Genomic DNA, 25,302 nt, shown 5'->3' on the forward strand with positions numbered 1-25,302 from the left:
AGGCACCCCACCCAATACTGTGTTCTATACTGTTTAAGTCAAAAGCCAAATTGAAAATACAAAAGAATTTAGCAATTGTTTAAACATGTGTTCATGTAATTTTATACATTAAAGTTGCAAAATAAACAAATCCATAATAACAGTTTTAACCGTTACAACCGTGATTATTTATCAGACTACAACCGTACCATCAAAATCTATAATCGTTGCATTCCTATTGGTTATATTAGGACATTTAAGGAGTTTTTACAAACATAAAAAAAAAACAATATAACTGGTGTACATCTTGAGACAAAACACTGGCACTGCTATATTTTAAGTTATGTCAGTGCAAGTTAGTTCAAACATGCATTTTAGTCTGGGTCTAGATTTAAGCACTGTCTGGGAAACTGATCAAAGCAAAATATACTTGATTGTGGCAGTCTCCTGCATCCTAGCAATAAGGACCTGCAAGCCAAGAAATGTCACGGTCTTGTCAGACATCCGTGCTAGATGTTGGTCTGAGTGCATCTGACAGGACCGTGACAGTATTATGTTCTGTGTGGGGACATGTGGAATCACATTGTTTGGGTGGCTTCCACATGTTCCCAGTGTCTTGTCGCTGTCATGGTCTTGCCAGACCTTGGTGTAGATTCAGGTCTTATCTCAGAGGGCAAGATTATGGCAGCATTGTGTTCTATGTGGGAATACGTGTGTTTTTACATCATGTATGTGTAACACGTGTTCCCAGTGTCTTGTCACTTTTACCCTACTCCCTTATGTACTCGTGTCTTACGTGATTAATTATGTTCACCTGTTCCCCATTGATGTGGTGTCTTTATAATGCCCTCGTGTTCTCTGTCGTGTGCGCGTGCATTGTGGATATTGTTGTATAGACCTGAGTTCATGTGTTTCGTGTTTAAGGTCTGTTCCTGTTGTTCCTGTGTTTTGGTTTGTGTTTTTCCACAGTCTTTAGTTTCATCATCTGTTTTACCCCCACGTGGGTGTTTCTGTTTTGTATTAAATAAATCATAGTTATATTTTTGTATTTCGTGTCTGCGTTTGGGTTCTCTTTAGTTTTTCCTTATTCGGTGTATTCGCACCGTGACAAGAAATTGTGATACACAGCTATTTTTGCGAACATGCATGTTGCAAACATTGCATGAATCACATGTTTTCTTCATAAAACAACGCACACAGCAAATGCAGAAAAATATAATTTTCAGCAGGTGCAATAACATTTTAATTCTTAATTCTTAGTTATTTCTAACACTAGCCTCATCCACAGGTGTATACTGTAAGAACGCTGCAAGTGTGGGATCAGATGCCAGTTGGTGCTATTTCAATGACCAATGACCAAATAACTAGAATAGCAAAACAGATCAAAAGGTTTTCCAAGGGATAACGTGACTTCTACAGAAAGACCTAAACAGCAACTACATTCTTCTGAGACTTTGCACATTGTATGTCCTTATGATGATCAGACATGGTTGGACAGGCTTTTAAGTGATCTCTCAAGAAGCTGAAGGGGTCTGGATATGAGTGAACCGGTTAAAGCTAATCCATGCCTACTCTTTCTCTTTTTAAAGTTTTCTTAGGATATCTTAAAGCTCCACTGTGTAAGATCTACTCCCATCTAGCGGTGAAAGTCTATATGACAACCAACTGAATAATACTTTCTAGCCCTCCCCATTCGGAACGCGTTTTAACTCGTACGGTGGCCCGGCCGTGTCATGCCAAGGTTAACATGGCTTCCAGTAGCTACAAAGCAAAAGCAATGAGAAAAAATGAACAATTTGCAATGTCCTTTGCCTGTGATCCATCAAAGCACACAGATTTATGTTTAACATGAAAAAAGTCTGATTGTCATGATATGTCCGCTTAAAATCACATACAAAAAGCAACCATGACGGGTTTAAATGGACGCGAACTAATATTATGTCAAAGTACAATGCTTATGTTTTAAGTAAACGTTACATGTCCGTGTATATGTAAGAGCTTTCTCTCAGATTGGTGAAAAAAGATCGCGCAACTTTCACACGCTTGTAAAATGAAACGAAAGACGCGCAGATCAGACGCTTTTATCAGAGTATTATGTCAGACATTATGTCAGAGTACAATGCTTATGTTTTAAGTAAACATTACATGTCCAGTGTATATGTAAGAGCTTTCTCTCATATTGGTGAAAAAAGATCGCGCAACTTTCACTTTATCAGAGTATTATGTCAGACATTATGTCAGAGTACAATGCTTATGTTTTAAGTAAACATGTTACATGTCCGTGTATATGTAAGAGCTTTCTCTCATATTGGTGAAAAAAGATTGCGCAACATTCACACGCTTGTAAAATGAAACGAAAGACGCGCAGATCAGACGCTTTTATCAATGAAAGGCTAAAAATAGCGCTGTCACCGTGTGTTTGTGCTAGAGGTCAGAAAAGATGAAAACATTTAACTCAGTACCTCAGATTACATAAATGGGCGGAGAGACGGCGTGTGTCTGTACCAACACATTAAACCACATGCATGTTTACACTAACAAGTGTTATGCATAATAATGCTAAAGTTAGCCAAGGAACTATAAAACTTCAAGTTTACAACATGGACTGTATAGATGTAAACGAATATGCTGAATTACCTGTGGAGAAGATAGAAAGTGCAACTTCAGTGTCACTTGAGCCCCATCTTGGAAAACTAACTCCAATAACGTTAGTGACTTTGGTCTTGATGTTTTTCCTGTCACGTTGTCGTTTAAAATCCCCGTTTCGCATCCTTGGCGATTTGTTTTAATGTCCTCGAGAATATGTCTTCAGCAGGCTTTCAAATCAAAGCATTAGATCGCAGGTTCATCACGGTGTGCGGTTGTTGTAAAATCCGAAGGATTCAGCTACGCAGGTCACAGGCTGGATACGTCATCAAGCCTGGTTTATTTAAATTAACTGAGCATTACATTCGCAAGTCATACGCATATTACATCAATTTACAATTAACTAAGAATAATTGTCAGCTTTATAATTGTTAACATTCTGAAATAAGACTGTCTTGATGACGTACAGCGCCTACACATGCAACCTCCGAAGGCTTCAGCTATCGGGCAGCGTGAGTGTAGAGTGAAAGCGCGAAAGGCGGAGCTTGAATTTCAGGAATGTCCCTCGTCGGCGAATGTATTTCAAAGATGGAGGCACAACATGGATTCAGCCAGAGAGCGCTTCGACGGTATGCATTTTAAATAGCAGATTCTACACTTACGAGAACACTTTGATTAGTGGGTGGGAAGTAATTACACATGAATGAGCACATACTTTTGAAAGAAAACATGGGTTTTTGTTAAGAATTAACTAAATAAAGTACACAGTAGAGCTTTAAAGCTGTCTGACGCTTTTTTCATTATTTTAATAGCCATCTTTGGGGACAGACAATACAAGGGCAGCTATGCTTTGAACACAACACAGTCCCACAGTGGCCTAGACAAAAGCCACTTGTGGAGAGGTAGAGAAACTGGAGCCATCAGCCAAGGAGGAGTTGGAAAAAGCCTACCGTCTGTACCTCCTCATGTCTCTGCATCTTAATCCTTAGCTTCATGAAAGCCCCACACACCAAAGGCTACTGCCAGAACCGTTGCAGAGAACACAAAATGGAAGGCAAAAGAAATGTTGATGTTGTTGCAGCAGACCATGGACCACCTGCTTAATAAACCGAATTGTACTCAGCAACAACAGTTAAAACAAGTCACAGTTACTTCTATGATCCAGCCATACAAAGGAACACATTGCAATTCTCTGGCGCATCCTCCATGGGTCAGGAATCATGGTGAGAGCATGTGATTGGTGCTCTCAGGAAATGCATTTGTTTGGCAAGCATGTTTATACCCTAAGCTCTATCCATACCTGCTTTCATCTCCAGCTTTTCTATTCTTCTGCAATGCATTTGTTGTGGCAATTCTCTCTAAATTGAATGTTATTATTCCAAACAGTCCAATGGCACTGTCTTATCTTTTATTTATTGTTGAGTGCAAGAGGCCGGCGGGTGGGCAAGAGCTTTTGCTGTCCTTTTATAGCAGAGATTAAAGGGACTGAGCAAGTCGGAGAGCTACACTATGCTTCATCATCATCACCATCATCATCTTAATTGCATGCCTGAAGTTCAGAACACTGCTAGCTTTAATCTACAGCATTATATAAACAACGGTCAAAAAGCTACAGAAAAACACATACAGTAAGAGCCCATTAGTGGCTCGCTCTCAAACGATTGTCACAAACAAATCTTAGATTAACTGTGTTGAGTTGAGTTTTGTTACCCGAATTTAGACCTCATCAATAATAAAGCATGCATAAAATTTTTTAAATTGCTACACTTAACGTGTTTTAGGTATATTAAAGGACAAGTTCGGTATTTTACACTTAAAGCCCTGTTTTCAAATTGTTTATGGGGAAATAGAATGGTTTTGACTGAAATTTCAACATTTGCGGCTGCCCTGAGAATTTTCGGGTGTTTGTGTTTCATCTCCCACCTCTACAATGGGTTTATAGGTGCACTGGAACAATCCTTCCTAAAATGCATTAAACTTTCGTTTACAAAGATGTGAAACTCACCGAGTGGTTAGGGGTGTTCACTGATATGCTCACACAAAAATTGCTGCAAAAGATGCTTTCCAACAGGTGTTTTAGCATTCATTGTAAACTTGTGGACCTATTTTTCCAAACGCCTCACACCCGTATATTCTTCCGCTGAGAGCTTGAATAATAAACACTCCAGCCCAGGTGGTGGTGCTAATCCGCCATTGCCAATTGCAAGAATAGGAACAAAGTTCCCGGCGCGGAGTAATACCGTACCTCACAGCACATCTAATACAAGTCAATGGAGTTGGCAAAACCTACGATAAAATCTGTTGGAATGCGTATTTTGCAGCGATTTTTGTGTGAGCATATCAGTGAACACCCCTGACCACTCGGTGAGTTTCACGTCTTTGTAAATGAAAGTTTAATGCATTTTAGGAAGGATTGTTCCAGTAAACCTTTGAACCCATTGAAGAGGTGGAAGGTGAACCACAAACATCACATATGTCGAAATTTCAGTCAAAACCGTTCTATTTCATCATAAACAATCTGAAAACAGTAGCCTGGGTGCCAGCCGATCTTAGCCCCGCCCACAACATTTTGAGGAACGGGAAGATCGGTCTGGAGTTTCACCGTTGAGTTGCTACTATGCTCGACCCAAAGCTGGTCGAACCAATCAAATTGTCAGGGCGGGCTTTATATGATGATGGACAGATGATCAGTAACGTAAATCAACCACGTCACCAAAGAGCGCGTGTGTTGAATCTGTTGTTTACAACGAAATGGCTGCCGCGGTAGAAATCAGATGTGTGGACTCTGACATTGAGTCTGTTCTAAAAGATATCGACAGAGCATTGATTTTAAAAGAGGAACAGAGAAACGCGAGCAAGGCATTTGTTGATGTTTTTGCCGTCCTACGGGATTCGACAAAAGTTGTCGCACTTATGAAAGATCAAGTTAAAGAAGCAACTAAAATGGGTATCACGGCGATGCAACTCGGTGTGCACGACGAGATGGATATAACAAGCAAACGTAATGGGTATCGTCGTGGATGAAGTTCAACTAATGTACAAATGGTAAGAGATAGTCTTACTGTATGACTTAATGTGATATAAATGAAATGTTGTAAACATAGTAGGTGTTGATGTACGTTCGCAAACTCAGACTTGTAGTGTGTGTCGTAGCGAAATAACTAGCAGTTCGGTCAAGCTGCAAATACGTCATTTCAACATACGTCTCACACCCCGTTGCTCTGATTGGTCGTAGGTCTATCCAATTGAGTGCAGAGGCATTTTTCGGTTGAGACACGCCTCATAATTATAGCTCAATGGAGCGGTATCAGACTCAAATTCTGACTAGAATTGAGTATGACAACGTCAGGCTATGAAAACAGGGCTTTAAGTGTAAAATACCGAACTCGTCCTTTAAAAGGAAAAAATGGTGTCTCCTTGGCTCTGTACCAGTGGTCAAACAGAGCTAAACAATGATGCATGTGGTAGCTAGAGGATTACTACTGTATCATGCCAGCCATGAGGACCACCCAATTTGCTACCCACAGTGGCAGCTGTACACCAAACTCTATGACACAAACAAGTGTATTTAACAAATAACAGGCATAGGCAAAAATGGGGGTCAGGCTTGATTGAACTGCTTTAGTAGTGTAATGTTGCTATGTCGAAGAGACACTTTTATTTCCACTCCTATTCTAAGCACACTTTGTTTGACCCTTCTAAGATGGGTAAATGTTTATGTAATTTCTAGCAGCAATCTCATAATTTTATGGCCTCTATTTTGTATTTGTATTTATGAAGCAAATTTCAATACAACCAAGTTGTCCAAAGTGTTGTATATTAAAATAGACATAAAATTACTAATAAAAATCTAATAAAATATCAAATACAAAACATAAAACATAACACTTACAACATTAAACATATACACAACTAGACTTAATCACCTAATATAGGATAAGCTGTATTTAGGAAATTAGCTTTTAGCAATGACTTAAAACTAGAAATTGTCCGAGCAGATCTAATAGCAAGGGGGAAGTGAGTTCCATAACTTTGGAGCAGCTACTGAGAAAGCCCGATCTCCTTGTAATTTTAGTTTGGATCTGGGAACCACTAAAAGAAGCTGGTCAGAGGATCTCAGAGGCCTGACAGAGAAATAGCGGTTCACCAAGTTCTCCAAATACTTTGAAGCCAGTCCATACAGAGACTTACAGGAATAGTCTACTCATTTTCAATATTAAAATATGTTATTACCTTAACTAAGAAGAGTTGATACATCCCTCTATCATCTTATATGTGCACGTAAGTGCTGGGGCGCGCTGCGACACTTCGATAGCATTTAGCTTAGCCACATTCATTCAATGGTACCACTCAGAGATAAAGTTAGAAGTGACCAAACACATAAACGTTTTTCCTATTTAAGACGAGTAGTTATACGAGCAAGTTTGGTGGTACAAAATAAAATGTAGCACTTTTCTAAGCGGATTTAAAAGAGGAACTATATTGTATGGCGAAATAGAACTTTTGGGAGTACTTTGACTCGGCGCAGTAACACCCTCTGGGAGAAGGGGAGCGGATTTTTCAGGCGAGTTGAAGTACTCCCAAAAGTGCTGTTCAGTATTGGTTTACTGGTCCACGTGTTCCCTGTGTCTTGTCTCTTTTACCCCGCTCCCTTGTTAGTCTCCTCATTATTGTTTGATTCTTATCACCTGCTCCCCTCTTGATTTGTTCACCTATTTAATCCTCTTGTATTCATTGTCCTGTGCTTGTGCATTGTTTCTGTGTTTCCATACCTGTGAGTACCCTGTCAAGTCAAGTCGAGTCTAGTCGAGTCGAGTCGAGTCTAGTCGAGTCTAGTCTAGTCGAGTCTAGTCGAGTCTAGTCTAGTCTAGTCAAGTTTATTGTATATTTAGTGCTCAGTCTTGTTTATTGTTTAGGGTGATCCTGTTTAGTGTTAGTGTAGTCTTGTACAGTTTAGTGTTCATTATATTATCCTGCTTCTGTTGTGTTGCGGGGCCTGGGTTTTGTTTTCTGTTTACATTATAAAATAAAAGTCTTTTGTTTGTACCTGCTGTCTGCACTTGGGTTCGTCCTACACCTCATAACATATCTAAGTAAGGTTAATGCTAATACTTTAACTGGAACTTGAATCTTTGTGTAAAGCTGGCTGTAGAGTTGGTTTCACATACACATGAAGTTGTCATAGTGTTTCTAATTAACTTAACTAACTTTTAAGTTCAATTTGGTTCAAAACTGTTTTTTCCCACGGTAATTCATTTAAATAAAAATTCATGGTAATAGGATAGTTTCAATGAAAACTTCTGTATTTGTGTATAGCTGGTTTTTTGGGCAAACAATGTTTCACAGACCAATGTACCTGTCAAAATGTTTTTTTTTTATCAGTTTGTTCCAAACTTTTGTTTGTTTACTAAGGCTAAAATTGCTGTTGTTTGTGTTAGATTCATGCCAATAATGTATTTAAACAATTATTTTTGTTTATTGCTGGCATTTTATACTAGAATAGTTTTAACACATACAATGTGGCTGTCATAATGTTATTGGCTTTTCTATTATTGATTAATAAAAAGTCAAACAATTTGAAAGTAATTTTTCATGTTATTTATTTATATCATTTGGGCAAGATTAGGCTGAGTTATGGCTCAGTTTTTGAAGTTCTGGTTAAATGGTGGTTTTCATATGGTTAACCTATGGTTGAGAACTGGTACCGATGTTAGAACCTGTTCTGGCCCAGGTCTGGGCTGGTTATGGGCTAGTATTTGCTTGAGACATGGGCCAGTTATGACCCATGTGTAGCCCTTGTCTCTAATCCAGAACTGGGGCACTTTAGGGCTGTCGTTCTTCGTTGTATGTGGGCTGAGGAAAAACTGTGTGAGCCAACAAAATTGCTACATGTATGTGGGTTTGGATCAAATTGATAAGGCAAACCTGACAGTATTGTTACTTTTCACTTTTAAGCTGAAGCTTGGGGTTGTGGTAAGGGGCAGGCCGAAACACGATCTTAGCGGGTGACCATTCACAACAGACTGGGCCAACTTGACTAATCAGAATAGACTAAGCATTTCAGAAGGAGCAGCTTCAATTGGACCAGAACTACAACAGTGTAGTCATTCAAGAATGTTACAGACAAACTGGGAAAAGAGGTGCTGTAATATTGTACAAATATTTAGAGCAATCAAGAATAAACGACTATTCTTGTAAATCCCAAAACAAAATCAAGACTTTGTAAAAGGGCCTAATAGGAAATTAGGATGATTCCTAATCACTCATTCAAAGCCAATCAACATCGAGAAGTCGTTACTTCTTGCCACGGCCCCCAGTTTGAGAACCACTGCGTTAAAGTATGACATCTGAAAATAAAAACTTTCTGTGGGGTTTAGAGCTTGGCTCAAAGAGACTTTTTTAGTGTTGGGGTGATACATGATCCTACAAAAATGTTGTACCTGTACATTTAACATAGTGGGGGTCTGCTACCTTGAACCTTTAAGATTTTGAACATGTTAAATACTGATGACAGCAAAGCCACTGGTGTGTTTCAGTGCTGGACCTCTAATAGGACTTTTTAAGTTATACGCTTTAAAGCAGTGCCAGGGGTTGACCCAGAATATTTATTTAAAGAGTATCTAAATTTGCATTAAATGATAATGACACTCTATATGCATTTGTTGCACATGTCATCATGCACACTTGCTCAAACTTTCCGAAAAGGTCATAAGTTATAAGAATCATACAACCCCCTTTATAAAGACAAGTTACCCAAAAAGAGAAGTTAACAAGAAAATGTGCAAACATATCAGCAACATGTGATATAAATTAGCCATAGAGATTTTCTATGCTGATTTTAGGGAAGTAAATAAATTTACGATCGTTAGGTTGTAATTGATTTGTTGCTGGAAACATACAATATTTTATAAAAGTATTGCTATAAGTTAAATCCAGTGTTATCCAGTTGGCATATTGTTAGGGTATGAGTGACATACTTTAATCCTTTACACATAGTCTTCTATCCAGTTTTCCTAACCTGGGCACCAGATGTCTAAGACGTTTTTTTACATCGCTCTCTTGCTGTTTCTCAATTCCAAGACTTGCAATCTTGTGGAGATCAGTCTTGCCAGGCGTCCCATTCATAAGGTCGCGAGGACATTGAACGCACTTGTGAGAATTGAGATGTGTGCGATCTTCCTCTCGGTCACCTGACCTTTGGCATGGTTTCTCTGCAATGACTTCTGGGGCTTAAAGCAATTTCAGTGCGCAAGTATGCACTCGATGCATCCTTGATATCAAGAACACATCCAGGTATTTTCATGCGTCCTCTGAACTTGCGTACCTGGGAATTGAACTTCGACGGTTAATGATGACGTAGAGCGAGAACATGAGAATGCAGGGTCGCTGAAGAACGCATATTGAGAAACAGCCTCTATCTCTCATCTCTACAATTTCTAATGATGTGGTGTGTTCAACTTCACATGGGTCTGCGTAGACATTGGTAGTTTGACGCATCATGCAAATGAGCAGTAAAAATCCGGTTACGCATTCTGTTTTTGTTGCAAGTGCAAACACTAACAAGCGTGAAGCCTACCTCCATAGGAATGAATGAAGCAAGCACAATGGTGCAGAGCTGAGCAAGACCTTCAGCATATGCCCAATTTAAACCCTGGCTATAACTAAAATTTAATATTGGGTTACACTTTATTTATCAGTGCCATTATTACAGTGTAATAATAAATTGAAGCACTGAGTACTAATGATTATCAGCATGCACTTACTATAGGGTTTGTTTTAAAATTAGTTGCATGTAATCATGCATAACTTACTTTCATTATAAAATGAAAATAAAGTGTTAACGAATATTGGCACGTAGATTTGTTCGGGCCAAGTCTCTTATCAAACATGTTAAGATTGGCCAATTAATTTAGCTATTAGCAATTAATCATAAGCTAGTCATATAGTCTACTATAATCATGCCCCACCTAAATCTATCATTAGGATTTATCACCCAACAAAGGACTGCATTCCTAAGTTAAATATAGATTACAGTTATTTATAGACGCTAGGACACATTTCTCAATACCTAGGTCACTTTTGCAAAACTCTTCACACAATGAGCACAACAGAAGTCTATGTGAGCTAAACTGAGGATCAATTAACATTGCTTTGGCACAAAATGCATTCAATGACTACATCTCTCAAATTTTATGAATTATTTTCTCACTCAGACACAACAACTGCCAAAACTCTTTATACATACAGGCCAATTTGCACATGCTTACATATTGTTTTGAACATAAGTTTAACAGTTTTAAAAACAGTAACATAATACAAAACTGAATAAGACAGCAATTTGCTACATTTACAGTAAAATTTTAATAAAATATATTTTAAATCTTAAAATTAAATGACATTAAAACAATTGGCCAAATGGAGAAGTAGATAAGCAGTACTATTGTATCTGTACCAGTGCATCTTGTGTATACAAAACCTTTGCTAGTGTTTTGGAAGAATGAGTTGATTTGAGACCTGAATAAAATGTTTTGGTAGTTGTAGTGCATTTTGAATGTAAAGAACGTAAATGTAAAGAATGAAAGGTTAGGAGAAATGTGTGAAGAGTTTTGCAAAAGTGACCTAAGTATTGAAAAAATGTGTCCTAGCATATGTAAAAAACTGTAAAGTAAATAAGCAATTTTATAATCTGATAATACTGTTATTGTAGAATGCTATCAAACCCATTTGGTAAAAAAATGCCTAAAAAATTTTCACTAATTTGAACAGGATAAATTGTAATAAGGCTTTTGTACAATGATATAAAAATACAGTATGACACTAATTAAACCTACTAAAAACTCTAAACCTCTGAAGCATGTCCTGCTCTGCTCATATTTATAAATAACTGTATTAAACTCCTACACTTCCCTGATCAACCATCATCTGGTAAAGTGAGGTGTCACATATCAACAAGAGCCTTCATGTTTGCCTAGGTCTGGAGGAACACCTCTCCTCACAATATGCTAAAATATAGAAAGCAAAAAATAAAGAATCGAGAACAAAAGCTGCTAAGACCAGTTATAAAAGTCTTACCACAGAAATCTGTCGTGCAAGCAGAGAAGACGTCTGACATCAAGTTGTCCACCTCGTCCAACTGAATTATGAAAAGAAAACAAGAAAGGACAAAGCATTAGTTATATATTACCAAAGTGAGATCTGTATTACAATCGTAAGAGTAGTCCAGCACACTCTGACAAATATATCATTGCCATTGTTATTTGTTTTTGGTATAAAGGTATGTGTAACGTAACGTGTAGTGGATGGAGGATAAAGGAGACAGAAAGGAAGACAGAACTGGACTGTAACTGTATGTCTGTATAAGTATTTGTTCTAAATATCCAAATACAACTAAATATCCCAATACAAGCAAAAATAATCTGACAAAGGGGTAAGAAAACAAATCTTAAAGTAATGCCCAATCCCATTTCTCTGTTTTACCCCTTACCCTTACCCCTTAGTTTTGCACGCCAATTGGGATAGCCCTTACTCTCAAGTGAACGTGCAAAACTAAGGGGTAGGGGGAAGGGGTAAGACAGAGAAATTGGATTGGGCCTTAGTTTACTTTTTCCTAAACACTTCAAGAAAATTTCAACATGTTAAAAAAATCAAGAAAAACGTTCTTACCCCATGGCATTTTTCACTTAAAAATCACTTAAAAGACACAAATTCTTTAAAAAAAATTCTTATTTTTTTGTTTAAACACTACCTTTTTTAGGTCATGTTGCTCTTCAGGAAAATGCAGCTTGATTTAAGAATTTTTTGATATTTTTACTGAAAACAAGACAAAAATACTAAGAAAGTCATTTTTGCAGTCATTTTTATTTCAGTATGCAGTCATTTTTATTTGTGCTGGAACGTTAGACCAAGCCCATGATGAAGCCATACCTCGCGTGGAGTGGGCTTTTAAACCAACTGGACAATGTTCATTCAGGGAGGCGTAAGCCAAAGCAATGGCTTCGACGATCCATTTAGATAGCCTCTGTTTACTGAGCGGCATACCTAAAGAGTGGTGCGCGAAGCTTACGAACAGCTGATCTGACTTGCGGTATGAGGCAGAGCGGGCCATGTATATTCTTAAAGCACTGACGGGGAAGAGCGTGTTCGGGGTTTGTTCGCTGTCAGCCGGCGGGAGGGCGAGAAGTGAAACCACCTAACCTCTAAAAAACCATCTCTATCGCGTCTTTTAGTAATCAAGAATGCACTTCTTCCCTGAGGATCTGCATGCGATCGTCTGGGACAGTGGTGTAGAGGACGCCGCGAAACCGGGGTGGTCTTCGAGCGAATTGAAGTGAATAACCGTTTTGGATCACGTTTAGAATCCAGCCCGGCATAACGGGGGTGGATTGCCAAACGTGAAGTTTGACGGCGAGCGTCGATATGCATATGGACGGTGAGCCGTGCGTGTGTACAGAGGAGGAAATTTGCTCTTTTTGTGAAAAAGTAAAAATTAGTTTTTCACTGTTATAGCGAGGGTGTGTCCAGCGCCCTAGGGGCAGTTGTAGCCTAGTGGTTAGAGTGTCGGGCTTGTAACCCGAGCGTTGCCAGTTCGAGGCTCACGACCGGCGGGTTGCGACTGTGGTGCCCTTGAGCAAGGCACCTTAACCCTAATTGCTCCCCGGGCGCTGCAGGGATAGCTGCCCACTGCTCCGGGTGTTTGTGTGTTCACGACTTGCAGTGCGTGTGTTCACTATTCACTGGATGGGTTAAATGCAGAGGTCACATTCCAAGTATGGGTTACCATACATTGGCAAATACTCACTTCACTTTTTAAAACACGCAGAACTTTCAAGGGCTGGCCGGCCGAAGCGGGACCAGAGCCTCTTTTCCTCCTCTCTTTAGGGAGGCTGCGTCGGGTCCAGCGTGATCCTAGGACGGGGACAGCGGTGTCGAGGTGGCAGGGCTTTGAAGGGTGGTTCACCTTTGCCCTTCAACTGGCGGCCGAGGACGGGCAGAGGTGGGCAGCGACAGACTCCTCGAGCGGCGCCGTCCACTACGGAGAGGACGTGGGAGTGGAGTCGCAGTGGGCACAGCCTCTGTGAGCACGGCCTCGGCATGGGCAGGACCCAGACAGATGACCCACTCCTTGTGGAGGTTCTCCACAGGCAAAGGGGCTTGGCATGAGCCACAGTGCCGAAGCGTCATTATCTCAACGCGCTTCTGCTCTTTTAGAATGAAATTCACTCTTTTATACTCAACCGGAAAGCGGCAGGGGAACACGCTGGTGTGTAGTAGTCCGCTGCAGTGCTCAGATCGACGGCGAGTAAGGGATTCTTCTTCGAAGCATCAAAATTGATGAGCTCTTGACGCTTGATTCCGGACTTATATAAGGATGTGTGCCGCGCAGGCTCAATCGTCATTGGTCTGTATTTTCAACAGACGTTAACCAATAGGCTTCAATCGAAGCAATGCGAAGTGAACCGTATTGAAAGGGAACCCATGTTTCTTCATGCCGGTTTTGCTATGAACATCATTATTAGAACTATTATAATGATAACCGGTGGTGGCTGGTGCTAAAAAAAATTGAGGGGGGCGTAAACAAACTTGAAATTAAACTTTTACTGTGGTAATGCAGGTCTGTAAATAGCCATTTATCAGGTGATAAATATCATTAATGCTTAGCTAAAATGCTGATTGTTGTTATTGTTGAAGTCAACTAAATCATGAAATAAATTTACCATGAATGTGTAAATCTGAGTATAATGTGGGTTTATTATCAGTAATGAACTAATCATGGTAATCATTCACACACACTCACAAACACACCAGAGTTTGCCTAAGACTATTTCATTCGAAAATCCTGACAGTCAATTATCCGTCATTTCATGTTTTAATGATAAGAATTGTTTTCGTTCACCTGTTCATTTCTAATCTTGAACTTACAAGACGAGCATTCAAGTTCAAATGTGTTTATTTATTTGTTAAGAGAACATATGATGAACAGAGACTGTGGATCACTTTACATGTTTAACATCACATAAAGCAGATTAATGAATTATTTTTTTCTCGCAACTTTGTGCTGAACAGGCAAATATGAACAAATCAAATCACAAAATACTTTTGCGATTAAAATAGCAACAGGCGTGTAAAAATCTGAATTGAATTAAACACTGACTGTGTATCTGAAACCATCTTGTGTAATAAACGCATGAAGGCAGATAAATGCAGACTCTCGTCATTAGATTTTGTGTTTTTACCTCAGATAGACGACGCAGTTTTACTTCTGTTCTGGAGGTTGATCGCGTGCTCTTACATTACGGTTCGGTTAACGCGTTCTGACACACGCACGTAGCACACACGCACAGTAAAGTTGCCTTATCACAGACCAGTACGTTGCAACAAAGTTGACCAAGCCAAGGATAATACTGGATTATCTGAACATCATGTCCACGCAAAGGCAGCTCTTATAAACAGCAAACAGGGAAATAATAAAAGACATTTGACTTACATAGCATCCAGCTAACGTTTGCCATAAGTCTTGGAAAAGCATGTAAACTCGACCATGATCATTTCCTGCTGCTTAATCTGGTCCAAGCTCCTTAATCCTTTATATATTCTTCAACTTAATGTTTTGTAAAGGGTGATTTTGTTAGCATAAAAACATATTTTCTTTTATCTCAAGGTATTTCACTTGCTTTCACTGATTAGTAATGTATCTAGCAGTTACATGGCAATCTGCAGCGCGGTTATGAGACTCTGAAAACGATCCAATCACATGAGGTCAAAAACACAAAAAACTTTTCTGATTTGCTTACAACATAAGTGGGAGGGTTTGGGGCGCACAGTCCTGCGCCCCAGGGCGGATTCGAAACCAGCTCAAACTCAGGTCACATGTTTTTCCCTTTTTACTAACCTACATAGACACTCATTTCACATAGACACACAAACATGACACACACAAAACGAACTCAGTTTTGATTATTTATTTTTTTAAATAAATGATAACATGACTAACAATGAAATAGTACCACTAAACGATTTTATTTTGTATTAATTTGTATTATATATTTATCTTTTTTGTAACATGTTAAAGTAGCTTTCTTCCACGGCCAACTTTGGGGCTAGTGACAAGCCGCCACTGATGATAACAGAGAAATGATTATCCAGGAGCTTGATGGCTGTATTTCCATACTTTGACATTTGATGATAAAGACGCACAGTAATTAAGGAAAATATTTGGTTATTATGTAAGGGATAATGTAGAGGCAGCCGGTAGTTATCGGGAAATAAGCCCCGACAGTGTGATCAGGACCCGACGCGAAGCGGCTACTTGCCACATAAGAAAAAAACTGGACATGAATATGAATTTGAAACATTTTATTGGCATATTTGTTTTAAATTAACATTTTATCCTTCCGCGAAACTTTGCACAGATGCATAAAATGGTCGTAATACCTTATTAAGATCCTCTGCTTCATACTTGTCTGTCTCAATTTTTTCTCTTTTAGCCAGTCTTTGAGAAGTTTTAATGCCCATTCTGTATTTTTTTGTGTATTGGCTTCGTAGCGGTCATGCTCTATTTTGTCAAGTTCAGTCTCAGTAAGCTCTCTGTGTCTTGTTGTTGTTCGTTCTACTATCCACTGTTTAAATGTTTTGTTTTTTCCGTACATGTTAAAATTATGGTTGTCCAGTGTTTGCCACAAGATGGCGCCAAACAGCTAGTAATCTTTATTGGCGCGGAGCGATTTTAATTGTAAAAGTAGTACCGGCTATGCGTTATTACTTTGGAGCGGTTATTATTTGAAAAGAACGAACCTGCAAATGTCTCAACTGACCAATCAGAATCAAGCATTCCAGAGAGCCGTGTAATAAGGTTATCTAATGGATGCGTATTTGATACTATCTATCTGTCGGTCCATTTCACTATCCTGTAGTGGACACTGTGACCGTGAGACAGCGCTGATTAAATATTTAAAATGATTTTTGATTTAAGATTGAATTTTACAATGAAACAATTATCACTCAGTTCAAGCGCAAATAATTGCTAGATATCATTGTCATGATTACGTGGATCTAACATATGATATAGACTGAAATTAAATGTTTGTGTGAAAAACTTAGGATCCGTCAAAACTTATAATCTTTCGTGTCATATTTACTTTCTTCAATCTGATTTCAGTTCACTTTTACGCCATCTGTGTCGCCAATTCCCATTAATGGTTAATTCTGCCATCAAGTTTTTTTTATAAATCACAACCTTTGTGTGGGAAGTGGCGTAGGCACGTTTTCAGCCCCATGAAATCCGACAGAACTTATAGTTTATAAACAAAAACGTTTGTTTTAGTTTTAATATAAACACACACTGCTGGACAGGAAGGGACCGCAATCTATTTAATATTTAAATGCAATATTCCTTCAAATTGATGGGCAGATATGTAAGAAGTGTTTTTATAATATACTTTAACAAGTGTTTAAAACTTAAGTCACACAGATTTTTTTTCGGTTGTTGAAAAATAGCAGCTGTGAATTATCACAAAGCGCTTTAGCAGCTACGCCATAGAAAAATAAGTGAACAGTGTCCCAATGTCAAGTGGGCTTGGGTCCTTACCAGTGCTCAAACCTGCATACACGATATACTGATGCATGACCTTGAGATCTAGAGGCAGCTGATTGAAACACAGCCCTCTTCTCATTTTACATGCTTCCTTGAAAAATTATCAGGAAACATAACATAATTTTTCATTGTTATTTACGATGCCCAGCTTTACAATTCTTCAGAACATGGCAAAACCTGTTTTCTAGGCTAACAGAGGATGGTAGAGATGCTCCGATCAGCATTTTTGGGGCCGATCACCAAGATCATGATCTGCCGATCGCCGATCAGTGCCGATCACATAATGGCAGTGGAATGGGAATCTTTTATCCATAATCTAGCAGAGTTTGCACCATTTGTAGAAATGAAATTAACTATAAATTAGGTATATTATTGTTTTAATAGATAATCAAATAAATAAGCACAACAAATATTTCTTCTTGCAAATAGAAATGTAATATGCCTTTAAAAAGTTTTATGTCTGTTAAAAGTAGTTAAAATAAAACAATTCACAGTCTTTATTGTATGAATTAAATATACACGCATTCATATGAAGTACAACAGTTCTTCACTGATAAGCAGAGAGTAATTTCATTGAGAGATGAATTAGGATACTGTAGCTTTAAGACGTGGGAGAGATCGTTCTCTTCACGTGCACTGATGACCGGCTGCTGTGTATGGGTGCGGTGGGTGTCCGCAAACAAGAGCAGCTGTGAGGAAAATGGAAGTTTAAACCTTCAAAACTTTAAAACAAATGCAAGTAATAAACTTTCAGCATGAGGATGCAATTGTCCGCGATAGATATGTGTTGTATACGCTGTTTGATAGGGATGTGAAGACGCATCACCAGAGCGCGTCCTCATAGTCCGCAAACAAGAGCAGCTGTGAGGAAAAGGGATGTTTAAAACTTCAAAACGAATGCAAGTAATAAACTTTCGGCATGAGGATGCAATTGTCCGCGATAGATGTGTTGTATACGCTGTTTGATAGGAATGTGAAGACGCATTGCACTGAGGACCAGAGCGCGTCCTCATAGTCTGCAACCAAGAGCAGCTGTGAGGAAAATGGATGTTTAAACCTTCAAAACTTTAAAACGAATGCAAGTAATAAACTTTAGCCACGAGGATGCAATTGTCCGCGATAGATATGTGTTTTGTATACGCTGTTTGATAGGGATGTGAAGACGCATCGCGCGTCCTCATAGAAAATACGCATATCTCTGTATAGGCAGAGAGGGAAATCCAAATCTGCACGTCACACATGAGCAATAGAATACAAAATGCTCGCACTGTGTAAAATGGTCTCTTATTGCAGCCGAATCAGGAACGCTATGATGACAAAAGTAAACAGAAAAATCGGCTCATGAGATCGGCAAAATTAGCGAGTGCCGATCGCGTCATTTAATGTCGTTATCGGCCGATTACGATCGGCGGCCGATCGATCGGAGCATCACTAGAGGATGGCAAACATTTTCTTCTCCTTAACCCCAGTAAGAAAGAGGTACTGATTATAAAAACCAAATAGAATCGCTCCTGGTACTATTTGTGAGACAAGGTAAAACAGAAAATGCATTGCAGGTGTCTGTCTGCTCCCATGCAGGTTAGGGTTACCCTAGGGATACCCATTCTGTGCAATATGACTCGGTGAAGTTCACTTCCGGTCATTGTTGACTCATCGGAGAAATGAGAAGCTTGTCACCAGCAAGTACTGTAGTCACTCAAGCCCAAGTCTCTATGCTCAATCATAAGAGGTAAATATTGGAGGCTTGTATCTCAAGATGTTTGTTTTTTTTAAACTAATTAGTGGTGTAACGGATCCCAGTTGATCCGTAAAGTTCAAGACCCCTGGTTCAGCTCGCATGCGATTTGCGGAATTAATACGCAAATTTAAATAGGGAAAGTTTTGCAAATGTAAACACTTAAGATTTTAAACAATTTAACTCCAAAAAGGTGCTAAAGTGAGCAATTTTCTGTATGCACAGACTCCAATCAAACGTGATTATCCCTATGCCCTTCAAAGATCAGAACTCTTGATGTATAAACTTGTAGTCCATTAAAATACATTTGGCGAATAAAGCACTGAAAAACAACGTATTTTTTACTTTATGTGGATTGACTCTTTATGCTGCATCTTCTTCCCGAAGCGCCGGTTTGAATTCGTCCTACGTCTGTGTGTGTACACGGAGTGACTCGTTTCAAAAAGCAAGGGAACAATCTTTCTGTTCTTGACAGGACACATACAAACAAAATGATCTCAAAACACCACAGTATTCTTTTTCTAGTAAAAAGATGTTTAAGTTAGGTATGTCAGAATTACAGTTATGCTACTTACATAGTGTAACCTTTTTTAATGTTTGATGACAAGATAGAGACTTAAGGAAAATTGTGTAGACTTATAATTAGGGCCCGAACACAGAGGAGCAGGCCAGAATGGCCTGCACCGTAGGTGCGAAGCCCTATTGTTTTTGCTCGGATTTATAATGTTTTTTTTTTTATTGTTTCGGGGCAATTTGGGGGCCTTAACATACTCAAAAACTCAGAGATGTCAGAGTCGTTGGCCATTAGGACTGGGCAAAGGCTGGAACTCGGGCGTGGCAAGGGAGCTCTGTAGCGCCCCCTGTAATGCAAAAACAAACATTGGGGCACAGATCGGGCAAAAATTTACGCACAATACGAGAGTTGGTACGCATATAGATCTCATCAACCCGAACAACTTTCGCCCTCTAACATTTAAGCTCCGCCCAACAGGAAGTCAGCTATTTTGGATTGTTTAAAAAATGCATGCGGTGAACTTTTAAATACTCCTTCTAGGGAATTCATGCAAATGACACCAAACATGGTGATCATGATGCAAAGACATTGTACTTGCTAAATTGCGAAGGGATTTTTGATATTTCGAACGGTTCTGCCATGGCGAGGCGACAAAGTTGTGGCGAAATCTGAGAAACAGGAAGTGTCTAATATCTATGGCATAAAAATTCTTATTGTGATGCCAAGCGGGGTGTTTGTTCGTCTGAAGATTCCGATCGCATCGATGTGCCTATTGTGAGTCTCGGGTATAGCACCACCAACAGACGCCAGGAAGTGTGTCAGTCACAAAGGTGAATTTTTTTGACAGTTCCACCGATGTTCTTTTAAATACTCCTTCTAGGATTTTCATGCGATTGACACCAAAAGTGGTCAACATGATGCTGAGACATAGTAGATGATAAATTGCGAAGGGATTTTTGATATCTCGAACGCTGTTCCCATGGCAACCTGTCAAACTTTACTTTCATTTTTAAGGCATATTTAAACCTTACAGTTGCATGCGGTAAACTTTTAAATACTCCTCCTGAGGAAATAATGTGATTGACTCCAGAAGTGGTCAACATAATGCGGAGACATTGTAGATGATAAATTGCGAAGGGATTTTTGATATCTCATACGCTGTTCCCATGGCAACCTGTCAAACTTTACTTTCATTTTTAAGGCATATTTAAACCTTAAATCTGCATGCGGTAAACTTTTAAATACTCCACCTGAGGAAATAATGTGATTGACACCAAAAGTGGTAAACATGATGCGGAGACATTGTAGATGATAAATTGTTAAGGGATTTTTGATATCTCGAACGTTGTTCCCATGGCAACGGGTCAAACTTTGCTTTCATTTTCCATTATATTTAAAGGTAGGGTAACACATTTTGAAAAATGCTAACGGTAGCCGCCTAGCAATGAAATCCCGATCCCACCCTCAAGTCAAATCGCCATCCAAAGTCACGCCTCTTTCCAAACACATGAGCACGCACAGATCAGACGGTCACGTCTCATGTCTCATTCACCAGTGAGAAAACTTTGCAGTACAAAGTGAATAACACTTCCAAAATAACCAACATAAACAACTAGTTTACATCAGAATTAGTTTAAGCACACGTTCGGTTGTGTAGACGTAGTAACTATATCGTTATGCTAATCCGGAAAACGAACACAAATTTCATAAGCAACACAACGTTTCATCAAAGTAGAATATCTGAATCCATCTCAATACAAACATATCGTACCTACCTTACCAAAATAAACAGTGCAACGACCCTTTCAGACCCTTTGCCTCCTGTAGCTGTTTGCATCTCGCAGTAAAGCAGTAAAGTTACCGATGTTAATTTGGGTTTTTGCTCTTGCTGATCCAGGCAGTTTATGCTGTTGTTGTTATAAAAGATGCATTTAGTTTTGTTGCTCCTGTGTAGGTTGTCAATTCAGCAGAAAAGTTCTCGCTGTTTACAGACAGAGCGCACATGAACGCGCCGATGACGTATGGTATCTGCGTGGACGCTGCGCGGTGGGAATTCCAGTGTTTCCTCTAGGATTTTTTCCAGCTGTGGCGGCAGGGGGCGCCCATGATGATTATAAATGTACATTATTTTTTTTTAATGTAGAAAAGGCAGTAAACTAACATGTGTTTTTTATCATTTTCATGCTGTCATTTACTTTTCCTCATATTTATAGCATATTGCTTTTCTATGTTTGATCTAAACTGTATTTTCTTAAAAAATACGTAAGTTTTATAGCTTCATACGGATCTTTGTAGTTTTTATGTAGTGTGCAAGTTCGTGCTCGTGTTTAGCGTACAGAGCTGTTGCAAAGTTACGCACAGTCCTGTTTGATAATCCGCACCGCTGTGATTGACAGAACACCCGACATCAGCAGCAATTTATTCCACACCTGGGCTGTTTGACATAAAGAGCCCGACCCGGTCACACCGCAAATCACGCAGTTATAGAAATCTTTATGCTCTTCGCAGACAGATCTTAAACACAAATAAGCACGGGGACATTTAAAAACTGTTACCTGTCGGAATCGAGTCGTATTCTGTTACACGTTAATATTATTACACCCGTTACATCAAATATTAGAAGTTTCACCCGCAGGTACCCCGACCCTGTTGTTTCGTCTGAAAACAGATGAAACAGTCTCACCGTCTGCCTCCAGTTTTTATTACCAACGTCCTTCTCTTCCACGGGAATAAGTTTCCTTCTAAACAGATTCGACTATTAATGTCTTGCAGTCCTATATGAGTTGTATTCAGTATGTAGCCTTTTGTTTTTGGACAAACATCTTATCATTTAATGTGAAACTTTGTGAGTGTCGATCTAAAGCACAGAAGATTGACTGACAGCTGAGCGGTCAGCAGCGCGCTGCGCTTATAGCCTATATTCTGAATAACTAATGGCCAGATAAGTTGATAATATGAGTACAGTGATTCCAAATGAATGTCCAAAAAACTCGTAATATGTTAAATCGAAAGTTTAATCATGTCATTTCTCGCAGCCCCGCGCTGCGTCCGTGTATATGCGCCTGTGAACAGCATACGCGTGATGACCTTGCAACTTAAATTACCCTTAATTTATTGCCAGACAGATAAAAGTAAAATAACATTCGAATCTGTAAATTGTGTATTTTTATTTATGTAAACTCACAATAAGGAGAAAACCTTGTGCTTATTTAAAATCATTAAAAACATGACGTGTTTTCTGCTGATTTGGTTTAACAGCGCATCACAAAAAAAAGAACAGAAACTCAAATACTTTTTTATTCGTTTTGTCAATCTGATAATTATAACATATTTCGTGTAGACTTATTTATTTTATTATTATTTCTCAAAACAGAGACGTAGCATAATCATCATCCGTGGATTTAAATCTATTTGTGCATGAAACTAAACCCATGGAGGAAATTATGATATTTTAGGAGATTTATTTATAAATCTACAACGCGAATCCAGAAAGGAATTTTTTTCTTTCTTGCTGGTCAGACATTTCGGTATAGCTTTGTTTATTTTGCGAGCTTCCGCCGCGGGTTTTGTCTAGAAGGGATACAGAAAATGCCAAAAAGTTTAGGATTAGATTTGGAGGTAGGATTTTTAGGATGAAAACAGCGGCTCTGGCTACATGAGATACTCATACTCCTACAATCCTATGAAATGTTGTGTTTAGAGTTGGGTTTGGGTGAAGGATTAGGATTAAACAGTGCTCATCCGGCGAGATTTCGTTTGCTGTATCCCTTCTATCCACAACCGCAGGCGTGGCGGGGATGTTTTAGGCGTGGCGGGCCGCCACGGTTGAATGTATATAGCGGAAACACTGAATTCAAATTACGCTTACGTATGAGGGACATAAAAGGAAACGTCCGTTCGGACCGAAATCTATGATTTGTTGAACATTTTTTGATCCCACGCCTTTCACAGATGACATAAATTTTTACAAATACATTTAAACAACTTAACACAGTGATTGCTATCAGAATGTGAGGAGACTTTTAACCAGCATAACTAAAAATGTTTCAGGATCAAATCTGTTACCCTACCTTTAAGGCTGACAGTTACATGCTGTGAACCTTTAAATACTCCTCGTATGGGATTCATGCGATTGACACCAGAAGTGGTCAACATGATGCTGAGACATTGTAGATGACAAATTGTGAAGGATTTTTTGACATCTCGAACGCTGTTCCCATGGCAACGCGTCAAACTTTACTTTAATTTCAGGCATGTTTAAGGCTCTTGGCGTGCTTAGTTGAACTTTAAATTTGGCACACACATCAAAGTTTTCGGCTGTAAAGTGTTGACAAAAACGTCAGATAAAGGCGTGTCTATTTAGTGGCTGACTAGCGCCCCCGTTTGTCTAAAATATGGGGTTTCTTTTACCTACTGTACCTAAATGGGTCAGTAGCAACAGGAAAAAGTCCACTGATATTTACTCACTTGATGCACATGCCCACTGTGCATCGTTTTCTCGGAGGCACTGTGTAGCGGTAAACAAACGTGCGAGGGCCCGCCATCGCTGCTTGCAGCTATATTTTAAGTTTAATGTCCTAGGCTAATAATCAGCCTACTTATTTGTATGTCTCACAGCTGACATGGAACCTTATTAACCGGTTCAGGAACTTTATTTTTTGTTCTAACTGGTTCAGAAACATCAATTTTAGGGTTGAACTGAAAACGTTAAAATACTTTGTCTGTTCGGAACGAACCAATTGGGAAAAAAATCTGGTTCAAAGCCCTGCTTTTAAGTAACATAACCAGAGAACTGAAATGATATATTGTAAATGTGTTGCTAACTAGATGCTTACGTGTTGTTTTGTAACGTTAAATTCTTTGGTAGCCACCGGTTTTGATAGAATATCTGTTGAAAATCAGACATTGTTTGTTTTCTTAAAGCTCCACTGTGTAAGATCTACTCCCATCTAGCGGTGAAAGTCTATATGACAAGCAACTGAATATTACTTTCTAGCCCTCCCCATTCGGAACGCGTTTTAACTCGTACGGTGGCCCGGCCGTGTCATGCCAAGGTTAACATGGCTTTCAGTAGCTACAAAGCAAAACTAATGAGAAAAAATGAACAATTTGCAATGTCCTTTGCCTGTGATCCATCAATGCACAAAGATTTATGTTTAACATGAAAAAAGTCTGATTGTCATGATATGTCCGCTTAAAATCACATACAAAAAGCAACCATGACGGGTTTAAATGGACGCGAACTAATATTATGTCAAAGTACAATGCTTATGTTTTAAGTAAAACGTTACATGTCCGTGTATATGTAAGAGCTTTCTCTCAGATTGGTGAAAAAAGATCGCGCAACTTTCACACGCTTGTAAAATGAAACGAAAGACGCGCAGATCAGACGCTTTTATCAGAGTATTATGTCAGACATTATGTCAGAGTACAATGCTTATGTTTTAAGTAAACATGTTACATGTCCGTGTATATGTAAGAGCTTTCTCTCATATTGGTGAAAAAAGATCGCGCAACTTTCACTTTATCAGAGTATTATGTCAGACATTATGTCAGAGTACAATGCTTATGTTTTAAGTAAACATGTTACATGTCCGTGTATATGTAAGAGCTTTCTCTCATATTGGTGAAAAAGATCGCGCAACTTTCACACGCTTGTAAAATGAAATGAAAGACGCGCAGATCAGACGCTTTTATCAATGAAAGGCTAAAAATAACGCTGTCACCGTGTGTTTGTGCTAGAGGTCAGAAAAGATGAAAACATTTATCTCACTACCTCAGATTACATAAATGGGCGGAGAGACGGCGTGTGTCTGTTCGAACACATTAAACCACATGCATGTTTACACTAACAAGTGTTATGCATAATCATGCTAAAGTTAGCCAAGGAACTATAAA

The 25,302-nt window shown here is 39.0% G+C and overlaps 1 long non-coding RNA gene across 1 annotated transcript in view; it reads right to left on the reverse strand.

Annotated features, from left to right (window-relative positions):
* Nucleotides 1-25,302, reverse strand: part of LOC135750376 (uncharacterized) — a 298,286-nt gene that overhangs the window by 70,102 nt on the left and 202,882 nt on the right. Inside the window, exon 2 of the long non-coding RNA XR_010532707.2 lies at nt 11,638-11,698. This is a non-coding gene — a long non-coding RNA (uncharacterized lncRNA). The remainder of the gene's footprint in view (nt 1-11,637; nt 11,699-25,302) is intronic.

The sequence above is a fragment of the Paramisgurnus dabryanus genome, chromosome 3 (assembly GCF_030506205.2).
Source record: "Paramisgurnus dabryanus chromosome 3, PD_genome_1.1, whole genome shotgun sequence".
Lineage (NCBI taxonomy): Eukaryota > Metazoa > Chordata > Actinopteri > Cypriniformes > Cobitidae > Paramisgurnus > Paramisgurnus dabryanus.